Here is a 12806-nt window from a genome sequence, read left to right as displayed (position 1 = left end):
CATCTGGTGCGGTGGCCTGACAGCGGCAGGCAATTGGTCAGAGGGCGGATTAGATCTGGGCTCTAGGGACCGCACAGCTACACCCTCCTCAACACCCATCAACCAAAGGAACTCCCCTCCCCTCTGACACCTAGGTTTCGGGGTGCTTGCCGTCGGGACTGTCCTCACCACCCCGGGCTCCAGCTCGTACGCCAAGCCAGAACCGGAGCCCCTGCGTCTCCCAGGCACAGGGGAGCTGGGCGTCCCCAGTGACCGCCACGCGCCCCCATGGAGTGGAACAGCCCCGCGGGGAGGAGAAGGGGGACCAAGGGAAACGGGGTGGGGGTGACAACCAGAGGAGGGGGCGATTACCCCTCGCGTGTCTGCTCCATGGGCGGGAACAGTGGAACCCTCAGCCGGGAGCTTGTCCTCTGCTTCCTGCGCGGGGCCCTCCTTGGACGCATTGAGGGAGTGGAGAGACCTTGGGAAGCGCGCGGATGAACTTTCTCTCCTCTCCACCCGCCTCCCTCTTTTTTAGCCAGAACCAGCGGAGATTCAGACCTCTCTCTCTCCATTCCACGCCTTTTGCCCGCGCAAAACAAGCTTCCCAGAACCGGGTGCCGAATCGGGTTCTGCTGACACCCTACTTGAGAGTCGCCCGCTTTCCACAATCAGCAGTCACAGAGCCACATACATGGGGCAAACCCCCGCCAGGCCGGTGCCCTGGTGGAGCGCACAGTCTAACCGGACAGCAGGGACAGGCACACAGCAGGAGCTCACTAACAGGCTGGCTTCGCCCCGCCCCAGTGTCCCCAGCCCAGGTTCCCCAAGGCTAAATAAAAAACAGCGACACCCCACGGGAAGCTGGAACCCACGACCCTGAGATCTACTGACTGAGCTGCCCTGGGCGTTAAACGGGGCCAGAGACTGGCTGGTACCAGGCGGCCCGCGGTGGAACTGAACCTGGACCGGGTGGGTCAACAGTGCTCACTCTCCACCCCGGTATCCGACCTGAAGGTTAAAACTTGCCCAGGGCACCGATCCGAGCCAGCCCAGGCAGGGACTCCAGCTGTCCGCAGATGCCTGGATGAGACCCTAGGGACTCCCGGTCAGGTTCCCGCCAATGCCCGCGCGCTTGCCTTTTCTCCTCTGTTCTTTTCCCCACTAGAGGATGGACGCAAGCTGGACGGAGGCCCCGGAGGCCTGGCGGATCCAGGCCCGAGTTCCCAATGACGGCTGCAGGAACCAGGCCCACCAGGTAGCAGTGACCCCACCCAGGGGCGGATCCCCGAGGCCATGGCACAGTCTCCGAGGTGCGCCAGGGCTGTCTTCTTTCTGTCGGTGAGTCCGAGGGTGTTCCTGCCCCTGTGATGCTCCTCCCCGCAGCCGGGAGCTGTCATCTGCTTCTTGAGAGGGACGCTGAGCCTGGCAACCCACCAGAGCCCTCTCTTCTCTATTGCCCGCATTTCTAAGAGTGCTGTTTGATTGTTTCTTAATCTCCTAGAGCATTTTACATGTTCCGGTTCTTGAAGATATTTTCATTTTGTCTTTCATTTATTTAGACATAATAAGGATTTAACAATATTGCCGTGGAGTAGATATCGACTTACAGAGACCCCATGTGTTATAGAGTGGGACAGCTCCATAGAGTTTTATTGGCTGTAATCTTTAAAGAAGCAGATCACTAGGCCCTTCTTCTCCGGCCCGCTGGGTGGGTTCAAATCACCAACATTAGGTTAGTAGTTGGGTGAAAATTTGTGCCAGCCAGGGACTCCTTAATAAGGATTTTTTTTTTTTAAATCATTGACATCAAGTCAATTGCGACTTATAGTGACCCTACAGGACAGAGTAGAATTGGCCCAATAGGGTTTCCAAACAGCACCTAGTGGATTGGAAGTGCCGACCTTTTGGTTAGCAGCCCAGCCGTAGCTCTTAACTACACCACCAGGGTTTCCAATAATAATGATAGTCGTATTATAATCTGTGTCTGATAATCTTAGCATCTGAAGTCTTTGCAGTTATATTTATGCTGCCTGTTGTTGATTGGTTCTTGCTCATGGTACCTTATTTCCTGGTTATTTTTTACGGTGAGCTGCTCATTTGTAAAATTTAGAATCAAACTGTGTTTCTCCACAGAAAGCTTCTGTTTGCTTATGCCAAGGACCCAAGGGCATTTCCAGTCATGGGTCACTTTGAACTAACTTCAGCTTAAGGTGGTGGCCTGTTTGCTTGCTTGTTTTTCTCCCCAAAATGGTCCTTAAATGCGTGAAATTGGATTATTCATGACCCTTGGTTCATGACTAGGAGGCCTGGTGGCACAGTGGTTAAGCGTGCTGAGCTGTTAAGGGTAAGGTTGGTGGTTCGAACCTACCACCTGCTCCACTGGAGAAGGATGTGCCAGTCAGCTTCTACAAAGATTACAACCTAGGAAACCCTATGGGGCAGTTGTATTCTGTCCTGTAGGGTCGCTATGAGTCGGAATAGACTCGACAGCAATGGGTATTTTGGGGGTTTGGTGGTTCATGACACTCACTATCCCAAACAAAAACGAAGACTCTACCAATAACACATGTCTAACTGTATGGTCTCCCACCATTCCGTTCCCCTGCTTCCACCTCTCCAGTGTGACCATCCACCAGCTCTTGTGTGAGGCAGATTCCGTTGGGCCCTCAGCACTCCTCTTTCCAGCACATGCCGAAGGCACTGGACAGCAAGCACTTGTGACCGCCCACCAGAGGGCTCTCTGCAGTCCTGTGGGCTGGACAAGGGGGTGCGGCTGGCGGAGCTGATCACCCTCACGTGAATGTGGACTAGGCGTAGACCCACGTAGGCTCCCTCTCACGCCTAAGTACTGAGGGATTCTGAAGAACTGCTTTTCACCCTTGTAGAGCTTTTGAACAGCACAGCAAAACCAGAAAGCCAGAACTTGTGTAAGGCAGAAACCTGTCAGAGAAGGAAAACTCAAATATTTTCCATTAAAACAGGCGATAGAAAAGTGCACCCTATCAAAGGAGGAAAACTGGCAAGACCTGAAAAACAAGGCAGTTCCATGGAGTTCCAGCTCTCAGAGGTTTCACTGTGTATTTTAGGTTTATTAACAGACACTTGATATTCTCTGGTACAGTTTTAAGGCATGCATTCTCCCGAATCCATTGCTTGACCTTATTTAGCTGGTAAGGCATAGGGGATGGGGGCGTGCAGCCATATGGAATCAGAGCCTCAGATCAACAACAGATAAAGTCAATTTTTAAAGAACATTTGTTCTTCAAATGTTAGGACTTCATAACTTTCCCAAGTTAGTGGAATCCAGTGTTGCACGTCTGGGGTCCCTGTGTTTGTTTATTGCTCTGGTGTCCCACACACAGCTGATGGGCAATCTAGAGCAGAGAGACGCCCCTCCTGGAGGGTGCTGGAACTCAGCACCCCTGTATTGGATGGCCAAGCACAGCACGCAGCCCCGGGTACCGGCACCCTTCCGGATCTTGGGCAGGGGCAGAGAGGAGCCCCAGAAGGCTAAGCCCATTTGAGAAGGGAACTGGAAACCCGGTGGGGGGAGGAGAAGAACAAATCCAATAGCCCAGGAGGCTACACCTATGTGAGAAGGGACCCGAAAACAGAGGGGGAGGAGAAGATAAGGGGAAAGGTCACAGGGTGCAGCTACAAATCCATTAGCCCCTCACTGCTCCCCAAGGTGCCAGCGCCTTAATTGCTAAGCTCTGGCCTCCTGGGCCAGGGGCTGTGGTGGGAACCCAGGCTCGGACTGTGATAGAGTCTGACTGTGGAGAAGATGGGTCCTGCTGAAATAGAAAGACTTCTCTCTTCTTTCATGCTGGAGTTTGTACTGACAAAAGTAGCAGATCAAGTTGGGGACAGGGCTGTGGCAACAGGGCCCCAATTAAATTTAAGTAGAGTCAGTGGCAGCTTTTTAAAGAGCTTGAGGCCCCTTTTTGCTTTAGTTATATTAAATATTTCTTCATTACTGTATTTATTTCCTCTCTTTTTTTAAAAAAAAAAAAAAACTTCATTATGTTTTGGTGAAGGTTTACACAGCAGATTAGGTTCCCAACCAACAGTTTCTACAGGAGTTGTTCAGTGACATTGGTTACCTTGTTGACAATGAGTGAACATTCTCATTCTTTCCGTCTGGTTGTTCTGTTTCCATTAATCTAGTTTCCCTGCCCCCTTACCTTCTCATCTTTGTTTTAAAATAATTGTTGACTGTTAGGTCTCATACAGGTAATTTTTTACAGGATCGCAGTACTTAAGGTGATACTCATTATTTTTGAGTCAATTTGTTATTTGTCTACAAGGTGAACATAGGGGTGAGTTTCAGTTCCAAGTCTGAGAGAGTCCTCCAATCTCAACCGGTCCAATAGGTCTGGTTTTCTGAGGCGTTTCTTAAAGATCATCGTCCACAGGGTCGGATTCAATGTTCTCCCCTCAGGTCTCCACGGAACCTAGATCTCTGAATAGCATAGGAGGGAAAAAAGGGAGGGGCTCGTCCGGGATTTGAACCCGGGACCTCTCGCACCCTAAGCGAGAATCATACCCCTAGACCAACGAGCCGCACGGCTTGTAGTTATAGGAATGTCCCTGAGACAGGCTGTGTCCTGGAGTGGACGGGGAAGCCAGCCAGCGCGGGGAGGAGATTCGAGATCTCACACTCCCTGGCAAGGAGCTCAGACGCCGGAGGGAGCCCAGCACCCCCTCCGCCCCGCGAGCATCACATTTCTGTGCCCGCCCTCCTAGGCCGCCGCCTCCACTCCGTGCGGGGACAAGCACCGGCCCGCCCAGGAATGGGGACGGCCAGGCGGCATCTGTGCATCTTGGTGCCACGTAGGCCCGTGATGGCTCACTTCACAGACATTCGTCGCAGCCGCGAGCGCGCTGGGGACAAAACCTCCGGGAGTTCCTGACCCAGCGGGGCAGACGGACCTCCAAAGGGTGGGACAGCGGCTGCGTCGAGGGTTTGGAGCCGAAATCACTGGGACACGCCTTCCTTGGAAAGGCTGCAAACACACTGTGGCACCCAGTGGGTGCTGAAAATATGCCTGTCCCTCTGCCTCCCCACCCCCGCCCGGTTCCCAGCAAGTCCAAAACCAAGAAAAGGAGCTCAAGATGTGGGGTTTCGAATCCAGGTGGCTGAGGTTCGGAGTCACCTGCCCCAGGAGTGAACCAGGCGGGCAGCGCCAGCTGTACCCTCAGGTGCGCGGGGAAGGCCGGCGGCCAGAGATGCGGGCCCTGGAGGCAGTGGGTCAGGCCACCAACAGTCCCGGTACCGGGGGCATGTCAGCCGAGCCCTCCCCACACCCGGGTGCCGGTCGGCGACAGCTGCTCCTGCCCCCAGGTCGTGGGGAGGGCGGAGGACGCGGCACCCTGGACAGCAGGGGCCTTGTCCGGGGTCCAGAGGCCCAGAAGTCCAGGAGTCGGAGTTCTGTTCAGGGCACGCTCGGCTGTAGGTCTGTCCTTCCGCGTGTCTCAGGGTGATCCGATCCCCAAGAATCCGGCAGGTATGGACAAACCTGTCCCACGCCCTGCGATGCCCGACTTTCCCCTCCTCGCCATTTCCCCCGACTCATGCAAATCTCCTCGGGCCCAGACCAGCCAGGAGCGCCCGCTGAAGTTAAGCCCGGGCAGCCCCGCCCTCCGCTTTCCGCTAAAACGCGATCTGAGGCCTGAGTAGGGCTCCTCGCGACCTGACAGGGGAACCTCTGGAGCCCACACAAGAGTTACACGACTTGGGCAACAACCAACCAACGAGCGTGACTTGCGCGTTTCCTTATTCAAAGTAACCATTCCCGGCCCAGGATCCCAGCTCAGGGTTGTGGTAACGGGTTCGAGCTCCACTCTGGCCGCCTGATCTTTTGGGACCATGACATGATTGCCAGGGCAGGCGAGCAAGTCCCACCTGTCGGAGTCTCTCTACCCTGAGGTTCCCCCAACGGCTGTGCCAGCTGGAACCTTCCACCTCCTGGGTCTCCTCTCTTCCGCCGAAAAGGTGAAAAATGTCACCCTAACGAAGGGAGGAAAACCAGGGATCTTCTGGGATTTGAATGCGGGACCTCTCACACCGAAAGCGAGGATCATACCCCTAGACTAACGAGCCACTATACTACGGTGCGTTTAATTCACCTACAGCTGATTCACAGCTCACTCCAATCACCTCAGAGCGTGTTGTTAGCACCGACACCTCTGAATCATGGGATGCGGTTCTCGGGTTCACAGCCTTAGTCAAATTTTCAGGTGAAGGGTTTAGTTCTGCTGGATAACTGAATAAACCAGCAATGTTATCCACTCCCTTAATCCTTCACGCAGCACCAGCGGAGCTCGGCCATTGATTCTTCTCAGTCCAGATGACAGACAAGTGAGTAAGGGGCCTCCAGATGCATCTGGCCCCCAGCCCTCTAGCTACTCCCAGTCTTCAAGTCTTCCCAGCTGAACCCCAGACTTGACAGATACAAATTAACACTGCTGTTCTCAGTTGAACTCCTGACCCACAGAATTCACCAGCATAATAAAATACTTGTTTTATGAAACTAAATTTGGGGATGTTTGTTACATAGCAATAGTAACAGATAAATGGTAACTATTTTTATAATGACAATAAATATCATATTTTATAGTAGAATTTTGAAAGTTTCTCACCCTGAATTCTAGAACTAAATAAGAATACCCTCCACCACACTTCTATTTAACATTTTATTGGGAGTCCTAGATAGAGCAATAAGGCAAGAAAAGTAATTAAAAGGTGTAAATAAGGATTAAAAATCATTAAAAACTTAAATGATTAAATAGTGCCATTATTCACAGGTGACATGTCTGAAAATACAGAAAAATCTAGATTAGAGATAATCAATGAATTTCCAAGGTCATTGAATCCAAGATCAATATACAAAAACCAACTGCATTTTTATCTATCTGCAAAAAATAGAAAATTATGTTCAAACAAAATTTACATTAGCATCCAAAACTTCAGACCTGGAAAAATTCTAATGAAAGGTGCAAAGCCTGTCTTAAAAAATATAAAACACTATTGTGATAAGTTAAAAAATAAAAAGACCTTAATAAATTGAAGGTTATAGCATGTTCATGAATTGAAAGATTCCATATTGTAATGGTGTCAAATCATTCCAAACTGATCTATAGAAAAATCCCAATCAAATCCCAGTTGCTATTTTTGTGTACATTGATAAGCTGAATCTAATATGGAAATAAAAGGATGAACAATAACTAAAACAAGTCTAGAGGGTTTATAAATTCCTGGATGTCAAAACTTATAAAGCTAAATTGGTTCTGAAGCAAGGGTAGACAGACTATGGAATGAGCTTGCCAGAAATAGAACCATATGTATTCAGACTCTTGATTAGTGAAAATATTTTCACTGCAGAGCAGTGGCAGAAAGGGTGGCCTTTTAAATAAATAGTTCTGGATAACCCTACCTCACACCAAACGAAGAAACCGATTCATAGTAGGTTGTAGTACTAACTATGGAAGGGAAAGTGTCTTAGTCATCTAGTGTTGCTATAACAGAAATCCCACAAGTGGATGGCTTTATCAAACCCATTTATTCTTTCACAGTCTAGTAGGCAAGAAGTCCAAACTCAGGGCACTAGCTCCAGGGGAAGGCTTTCTGTCTGTCGACTCCGGAGGAAGGTCCCTGTCATCAGTCTTCCCATGGTCTAGGAGCTTCTCTGCGCTGAAACATCGGGTCCAAAGGATGTGCTCTGCTCCCGGTGCCGCATTCTTAGTGGTATGAGGTCCCTTGTCTCTCTGCTCACTTCTCTCTTTTATATCTCAGAAGAGATTGACTCAAGAAAAAATCCAATCTTGTAAATTGAGTCCTGCCTCATTAACACCACTGCTACTAATCCCATCTCATCAACATCATACAGATAGGATTTACAACACATAAGAAAATCACATCAGATGACAAAACAGGTAGCAGTCACACGATACTGGGAATCATAACCTAGCAAAGCTGATACACACATTTTTGGGGGACACAATTCAGTCCATAACAAAAAGGAAGAGAAGATACCAGAGAACAAGAAACTAAAGGTTTTATTCACTTCTGCAGATTGACTTGATCAAAATGGGCACTGGACAATAAATAAGGAAGACCAAAGAAAATTGATGCCTTTGAATTATGGTGTTAGTGAAAAATACTGAATATACTCTGGACTGCCAGAATGAACAAATCTCTCTTGGAAGAAGTACAAACAGAATGCTCCTTAGAAGTGAGGATAGTGAGACATGTTATCAGGAGGGACCAGTCCTGGAGAAGGACATCATGCTTGGTAAAGTAGAGGGTCAGCGAAAAAGAGGAAGACCCTCAACAAGACGGATTGACACAGTGGCTGCAACAATGGGCTCAAACAAGGCAATGATAGTGAGGATGGCATAGGACCAGGCAGTGTTACATTCAGTTGTACATACAGTGGCTATGAGTTGGAATCGACTCAACAGCACTTAACAACATAACAACAACAACATAGACTACCACAGAAGTAGGTGCTGTCACTAGGGCCTCAAATTTCATCACATTGCTGATCACAGCTTATGTTTATAGGTTTGGAAATTCCATTATTAAGGCATTTTTCTTCTTGCTTCCTTAGCTCAGAAACTGGGTGGATCACAGTATAATCTCTGTAAACCTTTTCTTTTCTCATGTCTTGTCATCTACTTAGTGATGCCTTTGTCAATGGGAATGCTGGGGTGCATTATAAAGTTGTCCTTAATTCTTAAAGCATTTGGTGTGAAGGATAATCTGTGTGTAACGGGGTAGGGGGAAGAAGATGAGATATCAGGAAGTGCATAGCATGTCATGATCGAGTAACTCTAGGCTCCTGAAGTAGATTTCTCTTGATAAGTCTTCCCAACTCACAAGGGATCACCCTGTTCAGAGAGTGCCCACCTAATCCATACATCCTCAAGTGTGTTTCTCCTTCCAAGGGCCTTATATTCTCACAGTGGAAGACCCCCAAAAATGCAAACGACTGCTGGAGAAAGTTGTACAGGGAACATTGAGAGCATAAATCAAGCACTTCTGGGATGGGTGGAGAAGACTAAAGAAAGACTTGAGTTTTAAATACAAATAGGTGCTTTTCAGGAAAAGGAGGTCAGTTTGGGGGAGGAGGCTTGTGAAGATATTACAGATAGAAGGAAGTAAGTGTGGCCATCAGGGAACCTAGTCTATTGGAGAAGGAGCAATCAGGTTTGACTGCAGCTAGAGCATGAGGATTAGAGCAGGGAAAGAAAGGCTTGAAGCAGACAGCAGATCACAGCATCCCTGAGGAAGGTGATCATGCAATTTAGTTTGCCTGGCAAGTCTGATTTTATCTCTGATTATTGATAAGCCTCCTTTTACCCAATCATTGTTTGGATGAAAAATCATATAGCTGTCTAGGTGATAGCTGATGATGGCTTGGAGAACAGCCCTTTGACTCATCCAATTATGGGCAAAGCAGTGTGAAGTATGTCAGTTTCTGCCCTTGTTAATGGCTCTACCTGGCAGAGAGTGACATAGACCACTAACAATTGTTTCTTCATGGAGCTGTATCAGTTCTCTGCCCCGCCCCCCATAATTGGGACCCAAAACCTAGGGGGACTTTAGTTCCATCCTGGTCTTTCCACAAGGCCCAGCCAAAGCAGCCCTTGGTGCTGGTCAGCATGAAACAGAAAGATAACTCTTCCCATATTGTGCTCTGTGCTTTCACTCATGCAACCAACACCTTTGCTTTCTCAAAAGCTTGCTGCTGTTCATTACTTGAATCGCAAGAGGCATCCTTTTTTACCAGTCAATAGAGTGGTCTCAAACACTAGGCCAGGTAGGGAATAAATACTCTCCAATACCCCAAAAGACTCACAAAGGCCTGCACCTCCTTTGTCATTCTAAGGTTGTGGTAAGCTTGCATCTTGTCAGTTATGGCTTCAGGCATCACACAGGTCTTACCCAACCTGACAACCCCTAGGAATTTTACAAATGTTTCTGGCCCTTGCACCTTGTGGGGATTCATGGCCAATCCTCTCCATTGTAGGTTGATGATTAGGGCGTCTAGATATTTCTGTAACAGAGAAACATCTTCAGCAGTTAACATAATGTTGTCAACGCAATGAAGCCAACATACAGCTGTGGGGAAGTGGAAAAGAGTCATATCTCTAGCCACTATACCATGGCAAATAGTGGGACTATGTAACTATCCTTGAGGAAGCACTTGAAATGTCCATTGCTGCCCCTCCCCCCCCCCCTCCAGGTGAAGGTAAACTGGTCCTGGGCAGACGGGGTAGAGAGATGCTAAAGAATGCGTTGGCCAGATCTAACACAACTTGATATGTGCGCAGATTTATACTAAGAGTTTCTAACAAAAAGTGCTCAGAACTGCAGCATGTATAGGAGGGATCACTTTGTTAAGTACCCTATAGTCCATGGCATGGTCATAGCCAGAACCCATCTGGCTTCTTCACAGGCCACACAGGGCTATTAAAAGCACTGTGGGCTTCCCGGACGATATCTACTCTTTTTCATTCCAAAATAGTTTCACTAATTTCCTTATGTTCTCTGGGAAACTTACATTGCTTGCTATCTACGTTCTTCATGGTGGGTGCAGGGTCACTCTTTCCCACACCGTGTTTCCCCTCAGAACTGCATTTACCACCCTACTCGCAGTCAGAATTCTCCCCAGACGAGTCAAAGTCAGTCCCATTGGACAGTCACCCCTAGAATGTATTCTGGTATTAAGGAAATATAAACTTGATTCAGTTTAGGAGCAGTGTGCCTACTTGCAGGGTCATAACTACCTGTCATATGCAGATAGACTTTCCACAGTACCCATCAGTTGCCAAGTGGGATCTGCGGAACCACTCAGGTTTCCAAAGATAAGTGTGCACTCTCTCCTGGTATCAATCAGAGCTAACACCCACTGCATGTTTGTTCTTGACCAATGTATTGTGACATCTCCACATGGGGACTTCTGTGCCCCTGCAGGGCACTGACCTGCAGGGCACTGACTTACAGGTGACCTTGGCCCCTCATAGTCCCTAGGAATGAGTGGGGTCCACCCAGCAGCAAGGAGCTGTAGGACCCAGAGGGTGATAGTGTTGCTCCGCCTTCACATCCTTCCAAAGGCTAACCAAAACCACATTTGGTTGCTTATCTATCTTGTACCCTGCCATTCTGGCAGCCACTAAGTCCACCCACATCTCCCTTCGGGTCAGTTTCAAGGGGCCCTTGGACAGTCATCTCACAGGTTTCTCAGTCTTTCTTTTCTCTTTTCCCACGGTTCGCACCCCCTTCTCTCTAGCCTCCTCAGTTTCACTCAAATCAACTAAGGCTTGTCCCACCTGATACATTGTCTGACCCACTAATGGATTAACAATAGCCACTAGCATGCCATACAAGGGGGGAGAAGCTGTCTGCAGGATTTTTGCTTTCATTCCTGCAGCAAAAAATTTTATTGTATGGCCCCAACCCTGCCAGAGAGATCCCCCTCATTTGGCAATGCCCTTCTGCAATACAAGATGATCCACTCTGTGAGGACATGTAAGACCTCTGTGTTCTGAGCTGTGTGCCTCCTTGGAAGCCCTGTGGGACAGTTCTACTCTGTCCAATGGACTCGCTATAGTTGGAATAGACTCCCCAGGAATGAGTATTCAAGTATAATTTTCTAAGAATATATTTCTGAGAACATTTTAGAATTTTATGTTTCATGAAATAATATTAATGGTAAGACAGGATAAAAAACTTAAATGTTCTTGGGAAACATGACCAAGAATACTCAGATAAAAAAAGATACTTTTAACTAGAACATTATTACAATTGATTATGAATGCAAGAACTGATTCAGAAGAAATAAATGGTACAAGCCTCTACCAAAAACAATCAAGAAAAATATGAATAAAGTTAGAAACAAAAATAATACTAATAAATATGGAAAGATTTTAGAACATATATAGGAATACTAGACACAATTACATGTTAATATACTTGAAAATCTAGTGAAGTAGACAATTTTCCATAAAGATGTAAAAGTGACAAAACCTAACAAGTGAAATAAAAAGTAACGTAGTATACTAAGTGAGGGAGACATTTAAAAACATCATGCCCTTCTCTCACCTCCACCCTTTCCATAAGCCCACATACAAACCAAAGACTGCTGATTTCTTTCAAATTTTCAAGGAACAGGCACTTTCTATCATATTATGAAGAATTTGGGGATATATAGACTAAATATTGAAAACATTCCCATGTATTCTTTGAGACAAACATCTTAATACACAAATCTGACAAGTTTAAAAAAGAAAATCATATGTTAAACTCAGAAACAGCCTCTGATGCTGAATTCTGCCAGTCTTCACACAAAATGTCATCTTACCTATCTCTCTGAAATGAGAAATTAAGGAAAACTGCCCTATTTTCCTCTTTCCTCCTCAAATCCGGAGCATCCTGTTCAGTGGTGTTTTACCCAGTTTCAATTATTTCTCAATTTTTTATTTCCCACAATTGTTTTCAAAATATATTTCAAATTACATTTTAAATAGTACATTTCCATTATGTTTAAATGCAGGAACAAAACTTCTAGTGAGTAAATTGTGCTAAAGTAACATGATGGAAATATAAAAGGGCAGTAAAATAAAAATTGAGGAAATTGTATACCAATCAAGAAGTTGGACTATATGCAGAACAGGGCATCAGGATTGAAGGAAGACTCATTAACAATCTGTGTTATGTAGATGACACAACCTTGCTTGCTGAAAGTGAAGAGGACTTGAAGCACTTACTGATGAAGTTCAAAGACTACAGCCTTCAGTATGGATTACACCTCAACATA

General features: G+C 47.1%; 1 non-coding gene across 1 annotated transcript; it reads right to left on the bottom strand.

Annotated features, from left to right (window-relative positions):
• Positions 1–4473: 4473 nt before the first annotated feature.
• TRNAP-AGG (transfer RNA proline (anticodon AGG)) lies at positions 4474–4545 on the bottom strand. Its single transcript has one exon. It is a non-coding gene; the product is annotated as a tRNA-Pro (tRNA).
• Between the last annotated feature and the right edge of the window lie 8261 nt (positions 4546–12806).

This window comes from Trichechus manatus, unplaced genomic scaffold (genome assembly GCF_000243295.1).
Source record: "Trichechus manatus latirostris isolate Lorelei unplaced genomic scaffold, TriManLat1.0 scaffold00024, whole genome shotgun sequence".
Lineage (NCBI taxonomy): Eukaryota > Metazoa > Chordata > Mammalia > Sirenia > Trichechidae > Trichechus > Trichechus manatus.
Note: the sequence above shows the minus strand (reverse complement) of the source record. Positions and strands in the feature narration are given on the sequence as shown.